Here is a 16176-nt window from a genome sequence, read left to right as displayed (position 1 = left end):
CACTTACAATGGAAGTGAATGGGGGTAAATTTTTGGAGGATTTAAAAAGGCAGAAATGTGAAACTTATAATTTTATATAAGCACTTACATTAAATGTTAAAATATATGTATTATTTTTTGGGGGATATATTTAATATTTAAAACACATTTATTGAAAAGATGTTATTTTATATAGGCTACTGTTGTATGTGCATGTTATGCTTGTTCTTTTGTTTCATTCCAACCGGTTACCAATTGGAAAGGAGGCAGTGGAACACCGAACTGGAACAAAAAAAATTACTGAGTGCACCTATAATTCAGGGTGATTAATAATACAAAAATAATAATAATATGTTAAAAAACGTTATGCAATTAATCATGTCCCCGGACCGAAATAAGCATTATATAAGCATAATGTGTGTTAAAACAACATTGTGCTTGTAGATAATAAGAAGGTGGATGATTACCGAAGGCTCTTGGAAGGGAACTGTTTCGCCGGCTTCTCTGTATAGTAACCCCAGTCTCTTCAGCGTTAACTCGTCTGCCTTTACCCCCCTCAGCCTGCATCTGCTCATACAGAGCTTTAGCTGACCCCAGGTCCTTATCCAAACCTGATGAGAAAGTGAGGGAGAAAAACAGAGCTCTGTTCAACATCATATACTTCATTCTGCACTCATCCTGACCAGCGGGCAGGTGACACAGGCCTCATGAAATAGTGATGCTGTAGAGTTCTCTAAGTACTGAAACGTGTCCAAGTTCTCACGGTAGGCTGCCTAAAGCAGCGCCTCATTAGGGAACATGTGTTTTTATTAGCAAATGTGCCTCCAGTGTGTCAGTAAATGCGTCCAGCTTTTTGCATTATTAATTGGCCGGCTATTAACTGACTGCTTCCGTAAAACACAGCCGGGAAATGAGCAAACCTTAAAGCCATTGTCCACTAGATGAAGCATGTAGCTTTTAACCTTGATCATGCTAAAATAGAAAACGATTAATATACTGAACAAGAGCCTTGTACTCCAGACAAACTCAGATAAACTTTCATTTTCACTTACAAGTTTTTTGTATGTTTTTTTGGATAATGGTATTATGGTAATCTTGAAAGTACCTTGAATACAATGTAAATAGCATGTTCATGAATTTATTCACAAATTTACCTCCATCAACTGCATTTATTGCATAATCTTTATTAGCTCAAAAACAATTCTGTAAAAGGCAGTTACAGTATGGCACTTACAGAAAAAGTGAATGGGATCAGTCAATAAATGTTAAAGTACTCACTATTTCAAAAGTATAGTCACAAGACATAAACATTATATATGTTCACATTATTTTAGTGAGATAAAATCACTTACTAAACTTTTCTGTGTAAAGTTATATACAGTATTGGGATTACAGTGTTTTGTTGTCATAACAAAGCTGTAATATTATATTTTACACAGACTAACTAAGCAATTTTATCACACTAAATGTTAACATGTTTAGTGTACATGTGTAACGTTGTTGACAAAGAGACGAAGGTGATGAAGTTAAGATGAACCCAAGTGCAGTTTATTTCTTCAAACGTGAAACCAGAATCCCGAACTATAAATGTGAAAGGAAACAAAAACAAGAAACCATGGACCTAACTAAACTTGACAAAACTAGACTTGATATAACATGACATAACTTGACTATGGCTAGGACTAAGACAAAGACTAAAGCAAAGCAAAGCAAAGCAAAACCACGAGGTTACAAGTACACTGACTTGACTAAACTTGAACAAAACAACAAGGTACATGAACACTGACAGGACTAAACTTTGGCTTGACAACAAGGTTACATGTACACAGGCTAGACTAAACTATGGCAGAACAACAAGGTTACACGTACAATACCTGACCCCCGACAAAGGCAAACATGAGGGTTTAAATACACAAGACATGAATAACAAAGGCCAATGAACAAACAAAACTCTAAAACAAGATAAGACAATTAACTAAGACCAATAACAAACTAGAACAGAATCAAAGTAATAAAACAATGAACCAATGAAAACCAGACACATGAACAAGAAGGGAAAACAGGATATGACAAGACTAGGAAACAGGAACTTAACAGGAAATTTCTAAATAAAAGTACACAAACTAAAGTCAACTGAGAATGTCACAACATGTCTTGTGTCTAAACTTTTGAAACTGTTTATGGACTGGCCCCATTGACTTCCATTGTAAGTGACTCTCTGTAACCGCGATTTCGACTGTAACGAGTAGTTGCCAAAATGATTATGCCAAAAATACAAAACATGTATTTTACCCAGAAGTACCATGATATATATTTTGGTTTTACCATTTGATACAATCACAGTACCACTGTAATTTTTTGAGGGTTTCATGACCTTTGTTTGTGAATAATTCAGACTGATCTCTAATTCATCATTAAAATCATTGTGTAAATCGGTTTGACCAATTCATTGATAAGAACTGATTCACTTATAGACCAAACATTGCTATAGATCAAGTTATACTCCACACAAGAGCAAAATCTAGCCAATACAATATTATAGAAGAGCATAACTACAGTATAAAAATTTATTATACTATAGAAATTTCAATGACTTTTCCATGGTTTTAAGATTATGAATTTACATCCCATTAGGACAATGCAAACAGAGGTCTTACCATAGCATTTCACTAGATATGAATAAATCGCGTCCTTTTCTGTAAAGTCAGGGATCAACTCTGCCAGAGTCCTGATCTTAGCAGCCTGCACGAGATAGAAAAGAGCATTTATTTATTCACATACTGTGAGAATTGTTGACACTATATTCTACCATATTATGTGAAAAAGTCTTGATTTATATGCATACATTTAATGACAGTTCAAGAGCTTGTAAAGCAGAACAAGCAGGCTGACGAGGTGAACAGTGCCATGTTTGTTTACCTGTCCCGGCTGCTGTGACACTCGTAACATGTACGTAAACATGACGTCCTTCTGCTCGGCGACAGCGCTAAAGCAATTAAAAGAGGACAAGAGACTCTCAACACAAACATTCACTGCATAACACAATGGTAAAGTGTGTTGACAACATAATAAAACAACCCTTGATATAAAACAATCACATTTTCTATATCCACACAGCAAGTTGTTAAAAGGAAGAAGAGGGGAGCTCATGGAGGTGTGCGTATCAGCCTGAAGGAATTCTACACTTTTTTTTATGTATCCATCTTCTATTTCATCCTTTAGCACTCAGCGCAGCACTCTATAGTTGATGGTCAATTATATAGCTAATAAGGGAGTCAGGCAAATAACCACTTATTTCTTTATGAAAATTAAAATGTACAGTGTTCGCCCAATTTAAAGTACAATTATCTACACTTAGCCATATAAAGGCTTTGAATTGAATCGGTGTGCTCCTGAGCTTTCAAGCACGGGTGTGCAATTTTCATTCTCTTTAATCAGGACAATATACTGCAAGTAAATGAAGGCAGGGAGAATTCTGGGAGGGTAAACTGTGCAATACAGAAACAGTAAGTCTAGATAAGGCTGAACAACCTGAAGCAGCTTCGTGTGAAGTGAAAGGCTAGCATGTGTGAATCAATCACGATTTTTATGAATATTCGAGGCATCTTTTCAAGCAAGCTTTAAGAAATCACACAACTAAACCGTATGTTTTTGGGGTTGTAACGTCACGAAATGACAAAACACATGAGCATTAATTAGGTTATGTGCAGATAATGTCAAATCATCTTTAAATGTTTATATAAATAGTCATTCTTGTTGACTAAATTCAAGAGCTCTAATAAATAGTTCAAAGGACTTTATCTGTACATCTATCACTGTCAGAACTGGGATTTTGTTAGTTAATAAATAAATACGTACAAGGATCTGTAAGACCTGAGCCTGATTGGTCTCATGGTAAAGTTTTAGCCTCTCGAACAGGGTGTTCCGGTTTCTTATCTACCCTGAAAGAACTTTTTATTTCAATGAATGAAGATTGCATACAGTAAGTATGTTAGTGGATGTATATCATGAGTGGAGACACATCTGTTTACATTTTGCGTTGAGATTTAACAGAAAAGGAGCACAAGGTGGTTTGCGAGTAGAACACGCATCATGATGCACAAGAGAACATCGCCAACCTCTGTCACTCAACGACATTGATAACGGCTGCTGAGAGTACTCATCACAGCATTAAAAAATACAAATTCCAACGCTGGATCGCAATGTATTATAACACACACAAACAAAATGTAATCAGCTCAAGAACTAGAGATGTTTCTTCTGCATTAGACACTTACCTGATGAAAGGTTTTTCAAAAAGTGGTGGGGACAAAATTGGCAAAGGCAAAAAGAGTTAGGGATACTGTATGTCCCACCCGTATATAGCGCCCATCCATACAATATTTTATTCTTGGATTTTGACATTATTTCCCCTTTTATTTCCATTGTAAGTGTCTTATTGAAATGTAATGTTTCTTTTGCTTTTTGAAAATACAAAAAAACCAATGGATGAATCGAAATTATTACATTGTAATTCATTATAATTACTATTATTTGGCACTGAAAAAAATTTCAGTAGTACATTTGAAAAAGTCCATATAAGTTCTGCTGGATAACATCTGCCTGACTTTTTGTCCATGACTCTGTGTGTGTGTGTGTGTGTAAGTGTTCGTATGCGTGTATGTTGTTTTGAAACTGCTGTACTGCCCTGTTCTTTTCTGGGTTCAGCAGCAATACGGTCACATTACAAGCCAGTCGTGAAAGATGTTTTTCTCTCATGTCTACTGAATTAAAAAGCCAAGGGGCCTGAAAGGCTTTTAACAGGCTGCAGTTTTAAAATGGACTGAAGTTGTGAGTGCTTTTATAACAATCAGAGCAATTAAAACTGCAGCCAGGCATTGAGCTCCATTCCTGAGAGTTAAGGCCTGGGTATACTTTGTTAATCAGCTCACCGGATCTAATGGCACCCGGTCGACCGTGTTGCCTTTCAAAGTGAATACGAACGCGTTCGATGCATACGCACTATGACTGCTTTGAGATCATGTTTTTGAACAGTCAACGGCAGGTGCATGCGCCGACGATGTGCACAGACGAGGAACGTGCGTGTGTTGAGAAAATCAGGTCTGCACGAGGACAGTCCATGCAGACTGTGCTGATGACAAAATTGCCATCACGCACACTGTGCGCAGAGCAATAAGCAACATAGACAACCTAAGTATACTTTGTCAACTAAAAACTGACTGACAATCAGCATCAGAGAGTAAAGGCCAGTCAAAACCGAACGTGTTAATCTAAGGGGGAATTCACAAAGGGCATTATCTTCAGCTAGACGGAGTGAAACAGAAAGGAAAACACAGGGGTCTGGAGATGTTTTTCAAAGTCTTAAAAACATGGCACTTTTGGCATGAGACACTGAAAAAAAATGCCATCTACCTGATGTATGTGTACATACATTAACAATTGAAAAAATAGCTAAAAAAGTACAGGTGGAATGCAAGAACATGTACAGCACCCATTTCCAATGGATTTTTAGAAAAGCATTTTATGATTTGTAAGTAAAATTAAGTCAGTGATTAACATTACTGGAAAAAAAGTTCACCTTTTTTTCTGCAACATAAATGACAGCAAAAATGTGCTAATTAGTTGCTTAATAATGCCTACAACTACAACAAGCACGTGAGTTTTACTTGCTGAAAGAATCACACAACAGTTGTAGTCCTTATGTAGCAACATAAATCACAATTGTTTCAAAATTCACATTTGAAGTACGACTGTGTGTTATGTTGTTGAACAAAATGTGAAAGTCTCTACAAGTAGACTTCAAGCAAGGTTAACCACTGACCTTATTTTACCAATTCACTTGTTTTGTAGCTCAACTGGATGAGCATGCCACTAACAATGCCAAAGTCATGGTTTTGATTCCCAGGGAACACACAAACTGATAAAAGTTACAACCTAAAATGTGTTGTAAGTCGCTTTCGATGAAGTGAAAACCACCATTCTAAAACCCCTTTTTTGTGAAATTCCTAAGGGGAACCATGGTGAATTAGCTTTCCGGGTCAACCTCCAAACTAACGTCATGACTGAAAAGCTCTATACAAACTAAATTATATTCAGCAGTTTAGCAAGGTCACCAAGTACTCAAAGCCCTTGCATATCTTGGTTAATCCCTGAGTGATGTTACCTGCAGGAGGAACTTGGCCTCCTCTGCCCTGCCTGTGTCCAAGTACATTAGGAAGAGGTCTGTAGCAGCTCTGTAGGAGGCAAAGTGATTGCAGAGCCTTTCCACCATAGCACTCACTAGATGTAGAGAGCGATGTCAATCAATCAGATGCTTACACAGTCATTACTATGTTATAACACATCATTGGGTGCCATAATGTTTCTGCTATCCAGAAACTTCAAACAAGGGCTGTAAGTCAAGTACTGCAAGTACTGTAGCTGTGTATTGTGGTGTTTGGGGTCTCACATTTATCCAGCGCAGCTAGAACTTTGCGGAAGACAAAGGAAATATTGGGGTTCTGATTTTCGGTGTTCTGGGTGTAAACAGACTCCAAAACCTCCATTGCACTGTCAATATCCCCACTGAGAGAGGCAGAAAGTAGAGATTAGAAAAAGGACAGGAATCGCATAAACATCTGTAAAAGTTTTCAGCTTTCCAAATACTGTTGTTTGCTAAGCTGAGCTTCACTATCATTGCTTATGATTCCAGTTAGTGATTTGAAGAAACCATCAAATTTAAACTTTGGCACATATCTCATCCTACAACCACCAAGAACAGCCTAGCAATGGTGAACGAATCGTTCTTTTGAGTCAAAACTACAAATAAATCAGCTGATCCGGTTCACAAAACCAAAAATGAATCATTCTTACAAGATTTCGACTAATCCATTTCTCAAGTTCAACTCACTGACTAAATCCAGTTGCAGCGGTTTCTCAACCAATGCTATCGTATGACTTCAGAAGACTTGAACACTTTTATGGTGCTTACAAACAAAAGAATGAAAGTCATACAGGTTTGAAACAACACGAGGGTGAATAAATTATGAAAAAACAAAATTCAGTTCAAATTTTTGCGTGAACTATCCCATAAGTTTGTTATTCTTCTATGATGAAAATGTAGTTTGCCAAAATGACATTTGCAGCTCAAAGTGTAAAGAAAGGCAGGCTGGACGAAAACAATTCATGTGAAAAGAGAACAAAGACAAATGGGTCACGGCCACATCTGTACACTCCTTTAGTTCTGCTTCCCCTCCATCCCCAACCTGTATCATCAAGAACAATAAGTGCATACAATTTTCATTGGTCAAATTAATATTCCTTGCCCAGCTTGCCTAGCCACAGATTGTCACTCCCTGCCATTCCCAAAATCCTGAAACAGCATAGGACAGCGGAAGAGCAAAGCTTCCCTCACGGCTGGACGAGCAGCTTCCCCAATCGCGGTTTCATCCTGTCGGGCTGAACTCTGACCCCCTGGTGGACCTAAGCGACAGTGACACGTGTGCGGCTGAGCCAAACTGACTGGTTACGAGGCGAGATGGGGGCTCCGGAAGCCAGGCACCACATTAGTGAGGCCCATGCTGAATTATTCACACTACACTGTCATAGCCATCACAGTAGATCGGAGCCTTTATTAATAATGGGGGAGAGGGGAGGAGGAAAGGTATGATAAAGGAGAAAGAAGAAATAGACATGTGCGAAATGGCCAGATTAAACAGGTGGAACAAATGGGATTTGATCTTCGGATAACTTTTGGCATTCCTTCTTGGGCTAGTTGGTAAAGTCAACCAATTATTAACCAATTAAATAAGGCTGGGTGATATACCAAAAATATTTTGATATTTTTATTAAAAATATTTTGTGAAAATATTTCTTGCATATCGCCCAGTCCTAGACCATAATTGGCTAATTTGAATATCGCTACATTCGATTACATCGTCAACCCCCCTGCCCCCACTGCTGAGGGATCAGTGATTATTTTTGCATTAATGATTTTGCTTGAAAAATTCTATTAATTGAAATACGAATATACTATTTCAGAATTCAAATTGCACTTCAATCGAAAGGAAAAATCAATGAAAAATGTTATAACCACCTCCCCAATCCCAAACATTTGAAACTTCCGTCATGCAAATATATGATATATTGTGAAAGTGAAATATTGCTGCTGCTTCAATTGGCATCGGCATATTTGTCAGATATAGTCAATATCCGATTACATCTTCCAATAACCCAGCCCTATTACGGTTGTATAGCTTTCGATTGTCTAAAATATTTTGTACCTCATTGGCTGAAACAAGGACTGAGTTTGGAACGATGACTGCTGTCTCTTCTTCTTAGATCACACTGGTAATTAAACAAAGTTAAACTAGTAATTAAATTATCCTCTAATTATCCTTGCAAAATTAGTATCTTTAAATGGTCTTAGGACTCAACAGAAATTTTGACAAGTGTCACATTTGCACATATATTCCCTTATTCATGAAACAGGAGCAGAAAAAAAAAATTGTAAATAGTTTGTAAAGCCGTACTGACGTAAATTCTTGGATTCATGAAAGTTTTTGTATTTTCTAAATGTCTAAATAGTCATCTGACATCTGAATGTGTTGTGGTCTTTCAGGCAAACTGCCATGACTCAATTCTGATGAAATTAAATAAGTAATTAAAAATTAACTAATAATTAAATTAGTGAAAATAAATGTAAAAAAATAACAAATTAGTACAAAACACACACACTCACTCACTCACTTACACACTCACTCACACACACACACACACACACGCACACACGCACACACGCACACACACACACACACACACATGTTGTGTTTCCATGTTTTATGGGGACTTTCCATAGACATAATGGTTTTTATACTGTACAAACTTTATATTCTATCCCCTAAACCTAACCCTACCCCTAAACCTAACCCTCACAGAAAACTTTCTGCATTTTTACATTTTCAAAAAACATAATTTAGTATGATTTATAAGCTGTTTTCCTCATGGGGACCGACAAAATGTCCCCACAAGGTCAAAAATTCCGGATTTCTTTTTAAACCAAAGCCTATACTTATTTCGAATAGTTTCTTTACTGATTGAATACATTTTTAAAAGTATAATATTTTTCAAACTCTGCTTATCGTTTTTCCAGCAGAAGTCCTTGACATGGGGTGAAAGGTTCATGGAAAGACACACCAGCAAATGAATGCCCTCGAACATTTATATATTTATATATATATATATATATATATATATATATATATATATATATATATATATATATATATATATATATACATATGAGCTCTATAATTTAGGTTTCATAATTAAGCATAGGCATCAGTAAATTGCGTTCTGTTGATAACGTATGGTCAATGCTAATGCTGTTAAACCAATAAATAAACACATTGCAGGCAGAAGTGTACACAAAACCACAGGGGAAAAATAGGAAAAGACCACACACTGTCATATAGCTTGCAAATATGTAATATCACACAATGTTTCGGTCAAAGATCTTCTTCAGGCATTTATTAATTTCTCTATAGGTTCTTCCAGTTACAAGTCTATCACCGTTACATCATGATTTACCTGAGATATTTCACAGATGATGCTGCCCATGCAATGCAAACTGAACCAGCAAAGGTTAATGGCAGTGGACGTCCTCCCAGCGTGAACTGAAATTTTTTTACACTCATGTCAAACCAAAAATATTCGATGACAGTAAGTCCTCAATTTCTTTGAGACGCTATATTGCGCTTGCTCAATACAAATTTTCCGCTGTGAAAGCACTTAATTCATAAAAATGTTTCCATTACTGTTCACAATAGATCTAGTGTTTTATAATTTAAAACCTAATAAAAATAATAATAAAAAAAAAATAAAAAATCACACAAAAATACCACTTGGTTCGATATTTTTATTATTTTTGTGAAATTCTGCATGCAAAATTTGGGTCTGGCCAAAATGTTGAAACATTTTTGGGCCTACTATTTGAGGGTGAGTATGAACAAATCTGGATCCACTCTCCTTGTCCTTTCACCAGACTCTTGCTTTTGAAAACTTTTTCATCTCTCTGTCACTTAAACCTCAATCAAAGTCTTCTTTTTTAATACCCTCACTGGCCAGATTAATCCAGCCACCCAAAGCCACCCAGCCACTCCTTATCGCTACGGCGACTGGCCAACAGCTGCTCATGAGGCCGATTGGCCCAGCAACATAGGTCAGAATTACTCTTATCAATCATAAGAAAATCCTCCTCCTAACTCTGGGTTAGTCCTCTAACTGCTGGACAATCCCATCCCTTGCTCCTTTCCTCTGTTCCCAATCCTCCTTAAATCGCTCTTTAAAGCACCCCGCTGGCCAAGACTAACATCCCGCTAAACATCTGCCTGAACTCCACCACATACGCATACCACATATGCATTTAAACACTGCTTACACTTGATAATATACTCATTGTTTATGATCATAATTCAAGTAAATGAGTGTACCACTTTTTCCTGCACTACTAGTTAGTGCTGCTTTTGAAACTACAACAACAAAATAAATTATATTTTACCGTTGTGAGTTTGCAGTCTGAATAGAATGTGGTGATATAAAAATATGGGTATTGCGAAATAATACTGCAAAATAAAACGAAGACAAAAAATTCAAAACACGTCTTACTATATTGTTGTCTTCATTGGCTGCATACAAAAATTGTATTACAGCATGACTAGTGCAGTCTGATATTTATCTGCCACTAATAATTATCAGCCAATTATTGACCAAATTTAAAACCATTGGCATATTGGTTATAAGCATGAAAATGCTGGTATAAAAAACAGATTAGGCCTATTTAGAATTCATTAGCACACTTTGCAAAAACTATGTTAATTCAAATTCACACTCCAGAAATAATAATTGCCACAATATCTAGAAGGGTTGGCACTCCTAGGAACATGTAATATTTAATATTATTCTGTCATGGTCTCACATTAATGCACGATAAAATGCCACAAATGGACGTGACAGTTAGCGGCACTTACGTATGCACTACATGATGAGGAAAACCATCCAAAAATGCTTTGAAACCAGCAAACTTAGACTTCTGAGATATCGTTATGATATCAGTTAATGCTGCATAATTGATTGAATTAAAATTACAATTGTAATATGGTCTTGCGTGATTACTTAACCTTAAAAGGCTGCATTTTAAACTGCAAAAACAGAATTGCTAAATATTTTTGAAGTAAAACAATTATCTTTCATATCAATCATGTTATCGTATTTTATCTTTCACTGTGGTGCTCTTTAAAAGTTTGGCCTGTCATGTGTTCAACAGATCGAATGTTCAATGGAAAAAAAGATTGTTAGAACAGTTAAAAGCTTAAACAGTGATCTGATGACAAAATAAGGTACGTCGCAAAATATCGGTGTCGGTCAGCCTATAGTATTTTAGTGAAATCAGTATCGGATAAAAATGTTCATATCAGTGTATCCCTAACCAGTTCTTTTAATAAACTGGTCAAAAATACTGAAAAATGCACAAGTTACTGCAAAAAAGTAACTAAAAAATTGTGTTTATGTAGCTTGGTGTGTACATTACACATTATCTGTAGTATCGCTCAAAAGCTTTTTGAACTCTTGAGATGTCATGCAAAAAGTTCCCTTTGGAACAAGAAAAGCACTAAATCAGGCACCTATGTGTGCACAAACTGAACAGGGTCAGTTAAACACCAACTGCACTGGCCATTGCGTGATAGTCTGTAGAGAGACATGTATGAATGCCTCCTGAAAGCATACACAAGATTATAGGGCCGATGACTTTCTTTCATGAGGACATATCATTCTGAGTATAATGCAACCCAGTAAAGCCTTAGAGCTTGATGGATAAATAAAAGATCACCAGCGCAAACACTAATACAACACAATGATCTATTACTAATCGGCAAAGGACTGTCATTTGTGCATCTTGTCAAGCTCTTCTGAGAACACAAAGATTATATTGTAACGTTGAAAGGGCTTAACCCACAAGACTGTCCACTTTGTATGTACAGTATGTGTGCCATTTTGTACGGCTTGAAAGAGATTTGTGGCATTTATTTATTTCAACTGTAGAATAAATAAGTAACCTTAAAACCTGTAATTTTGCTACTCGGAATTTAAACATCCTTACCATGCAAATATATTAGACCAGTGATTCTTGACCGAAAAGGTCTGTTCTGATAGAGTTGTGGACAGCAGGTTATAAAAAAAAAAAATTCTAAATGCAAATAATTCAAATAATAACATGCAACTAACTTAAATCATGTATTGTTAGCTTAATAAATAGGGACATCAATTTCTAAAAGTTAGAAAACACTTTCCAAATCATTTGTTGTTGATTTCAAAGGACTTGTGTCCAATCAAACTCTACACTAATATGGTGCTTGTTCCATGATTTAGGATGGTAACTCAAACATCTGCTGTTTTTTATGTGGTGGTGGCGTTGTGGGCTAAAGCACTAAACTGTTAAAAGTTGTAGGTTCGATCTCCACAGCCACCACCATTGTGTCCGTGAGCAAGACCCTTTACTCCAGGTTGCTCCGGGGGGATTGTCCCTGTAATAAGTGCACTGTAAGTCGCTTTGGATAAAAACGTCTGCCAAATGCATAAATGTAAATGAAATGTTAATAATTTGACATTTAGTTCAGGATATGCAGATCATGGAAGTTTTAATAATTCACCCAATAATTTAAATGCTGTTATTATTTAGTCACCATATGTCATTTCTAAACCCAAACCCAAACCCAAAAAATTAAATAGCAATGAATATTCTGATCCATCTTGTCAATAAAATGGCAGTTGATAGTGACTCACTTTAAACTAGGGCTGTCAATCGAGTAAAATATTTCATTTGAAAAAATTACTCGTGCCCTTTAATTAATTGCAATTAAGTGCATTTCAATATTTCCTGCAAAAGGCCCCCAAATAAAAGGTAAATAAGAACATAATAATTAAATAATAAATGTATAATTATAAATAAAATACATAAAAAACAGTGTAACAGGCCTCTAAGCATTAGAGGGCAGGGGGTTAAAGAGTACACACAATCCACCCACATAAACATCACAACAGACCATACAGTTAATATTGTATCCGAGTATGCTTTTAATCAAAAGTAATGTCACCGTCTCCACTGTCATTGACACAATGTTGATTACAGGCAATACTTTAATACATATGTAAAAGGAGAAATTAGTTAAGGTTAAGGAGCTAACCTTGAACTTTGCCTTTCTTGCAGAGAGACAGAAGACAGAGTTTATAGTCCTAAACAGTGGCCTCTTTAGGGAGCGAGGATGTGGCTTTTTTACGAGGTGAAGTCTGAGCCATACGGCTGAATTTAACCTCTTGCTCCAAGACCTCAAACCACACCTACACACAAAATACCCACATCAGTACACTGACATATGTCTGTCAGTATTTTTGAAAATTCAAAGCTGATTCAAATTGCAACTATGTTTGATTGAAATCATGAAAATTTTATTGGTACAAATTATGCAATCTGTGCCTTCATTATTATTGTGACTGTTTGTGTATTAAATATAATCAGTTAATGGACTGATGAATGCAGTCTTCTCACCAATCTAAATGTGTACCTTCCTAGTGCTCGCCATGATTCCTTGATCTTGTATGGGTTGTGTTCGACTTCAAAATTTACGTTCCGATTAACGTAAATATATGATGAGCAAATCACATTATCTAGAATAGATCTTTTAGCCTAACTTCACAACAATCTGACTAGTAAGATTTCAGTGAGACTAAAGTGTTTGCATTACTTTTTTTTAAAAGATGAATAATAGTTTTAGCCATGACTTAAATCCATTTTTAAGTACATTTAAACATACTGAATGATGGGTCCTCTTAACTACATTGTACTAAAATAAAACTACCCAATGTACCTTCTCATATTTTCCAACACTACACAAGTGGTGGCATATAGCACTAATGGACTTAACAGTGCTTTCTTTAATTCTTGGTATTAATTCAGGGCTTCCACAAACTTCATTATGTTTATCTGCTATGATGTAATAAGGAGATTTGCAGGGAAGCAGGACAAGAAGGACTGAGCATTAGTATTTAAGAAAAAGGTAGTACTTAAGGGGACATTTGACCTCAGGCACCTCAAAGGGCACCTCCTGGTTATTGCTTTTGAGGATATCAGACAGCAAACGCAGGGTCCTCTCTCTGGGAATCAGATTTACCTCTTGCATTTTAGTCCAGGCTGCCTCAGCCATACGCCAGTCATTGGTCTCCTCTAACAGGAAAGAGGGTGTCAGTGCACAGTTGTTACACTCATTCAATGTTTGCAACCTCAGCTTACAACACACAAGACTTACTGCAGAGACGGAACATATAGTGATACATATCATATCTGTCACACTCGAACAGCTTGACAGTCACATCCACCATGTTCTCCAGAGCTCCATCAGTGGACAGAAAGTTTCAAGCAGTGATATGTGTTCTATTGATCTATAGCAAATCAGTTTCAAAGACACAGCCACAGAGACACTCACCAGTTGGGCTGAGATACATTTCTCTGCAAGCCACTGTAGACGGGTTGCTCGTGCCCTTAGATCAGGAGTCTGTATGAACATTTATGAGATTGAAACGAATCAATAAATTCAATATAAACCATTGTGAATAAGAAATTATATTTTGTTTAAAGGATATGAAGCCTATTTTGGATCAAAAAGTTTAGCATTTTTATTAAACACATTTTCCCATTTTTTGGAAATTAATGTTTCTTTTTTGCTCGTTTGTGCTTTAATAAAAGTAGCATACATTAAATTCAGTATAACGTCTACTACAAAAATGTATAATATCAATTTTATTTAAAAATAGAATCCTCTTCAGAAGATTGTGTCATGTTACTATTAGTGCATTCAGTCCATAACATTTTTAATCACGATTAGTCACATAATTTTCAGTTAAATCGTGATTAATCGCATATTTGTAAAATGCAAACTTTTTACTATATATACTTCTTTTCCTGTCAAAATGCACTTATTTCCTTCTAAAGAAATAAATAAAAACAATGTGTAGCAATAATGCTTTATTAACACTGCTCTAAAATATCACAAATTCACGTAAATGTTTCGCAAAGTCTACTTGGGAGGTTGACTAATTGAAAGAACTAGTCCCTCCATAGGTTGCATATTCATTACAATTAAATCTCTTAAACTCTAATCCTCCACAATTCTAATCAGCCAGCAGACTGTGGCTATCTGCTTTGCTACAGCACTCAAGTTGCAACATGCAAAGTGCATTTCCGTGATAGTTAAGACTTGACATGCTTCTGTGGTAATTCAAATGTGCATTACAGAGTAGGGCTGAAATGATTAGCCGACATGATGAAATATTTTAGTTGTAGAATAGTCATCTTATTTCACTGAACACAACATAAGCTCTGTTGTAATGCTAATGATGACGCGGGACAGCAGCACTTCAGCTCGCACTTGATTGAGGAAAGGAAGAAAGAACAGCTCGTTCCAGACACTCTCCAAACTTTCCAAACAGATTAAGGTGATGTAGACCGCAGAGTATTATAATACAAAAATGCAAAATAAGTAAATACAGAAGCAGTATCGTTGTGAAATAAAGCGGAGCTGTATGGTTGATTGGTTGGTTGGTGAGTTTGTGCGGACACATTGCAAAGGTTCCGTCATACTCTGACCAGTGTTTTTGCTGTTTTATGATTTATTAACAGTAAATGCATTAATCGCGAATATGAAAAATTAACGCGTTAAACATTTTTAATTAATTGCATGCGTTAACATGTTAATTTTGACAGCTGTAGTTACTATACATTTATACAGTATTATATTCATCTATAGTATATGCATCTAGCCACATAAGCACTGAATTCAGCTGCTCTGGCCTACCTAAATGTGATTCACCAAATAAACTCACTCATCTCTTTGTGACTCAGATATGATCTTATATTCATGCTATTCTTTTCTGGGAGACTATCGAACCAGCAGCACTCAAAAAGATATACATTTTGTAAATCAGCCTCCAGGCCAAGTTCAAATGATTCCAGTCTTCCTCAAGCTTAATCTTCTTGGCAAATAAGACCAAATTGAACTACTACAGTTGTGGTCTTTTTTTTTTTTGACCAATGCTATAAATGTAGGAGCAGCCTCTGGGCCTAATGCGTAAAGCCCCTTGGGGCAAATCTTCCCTTAAGTAAATCCA

The 16176-nt window shown here is 36.2% G+C and overlaps 1 pseudogene; it reads right to left on the bottom strand.

Moving 5' to 3' along the window:
* The window catches only part of LOC127660565 (leucine-rich PPR motif-containing protein, mitochondrial-like), a 76450-nt pseudogene that overhangs the window by 1422 nt on the left and 58852 nt on the right, over positions 1-16176 (bottom strand).

This window comes from Xyrauchen texanus, chromosome 20 (assembly GCF_025860055.1).
Source record: "Xyrauchen texanus isolate HMW12.3.18 chromosome 20, RBS_HiC_50CHRs, whole genome shotgun sequence".
Lineage (NCBI taxonomy): Eukaryota > Metazoa > Chordata > Actinopteri > Cypriniformes > Catostomidae > Xyrauchen > Xyrauchen texanus.
The sequence above is the reverse complement of the archived record's forward strand: the minus strand, read 5'-3'. Positions and strand labels throughout refer to the sequence as shown.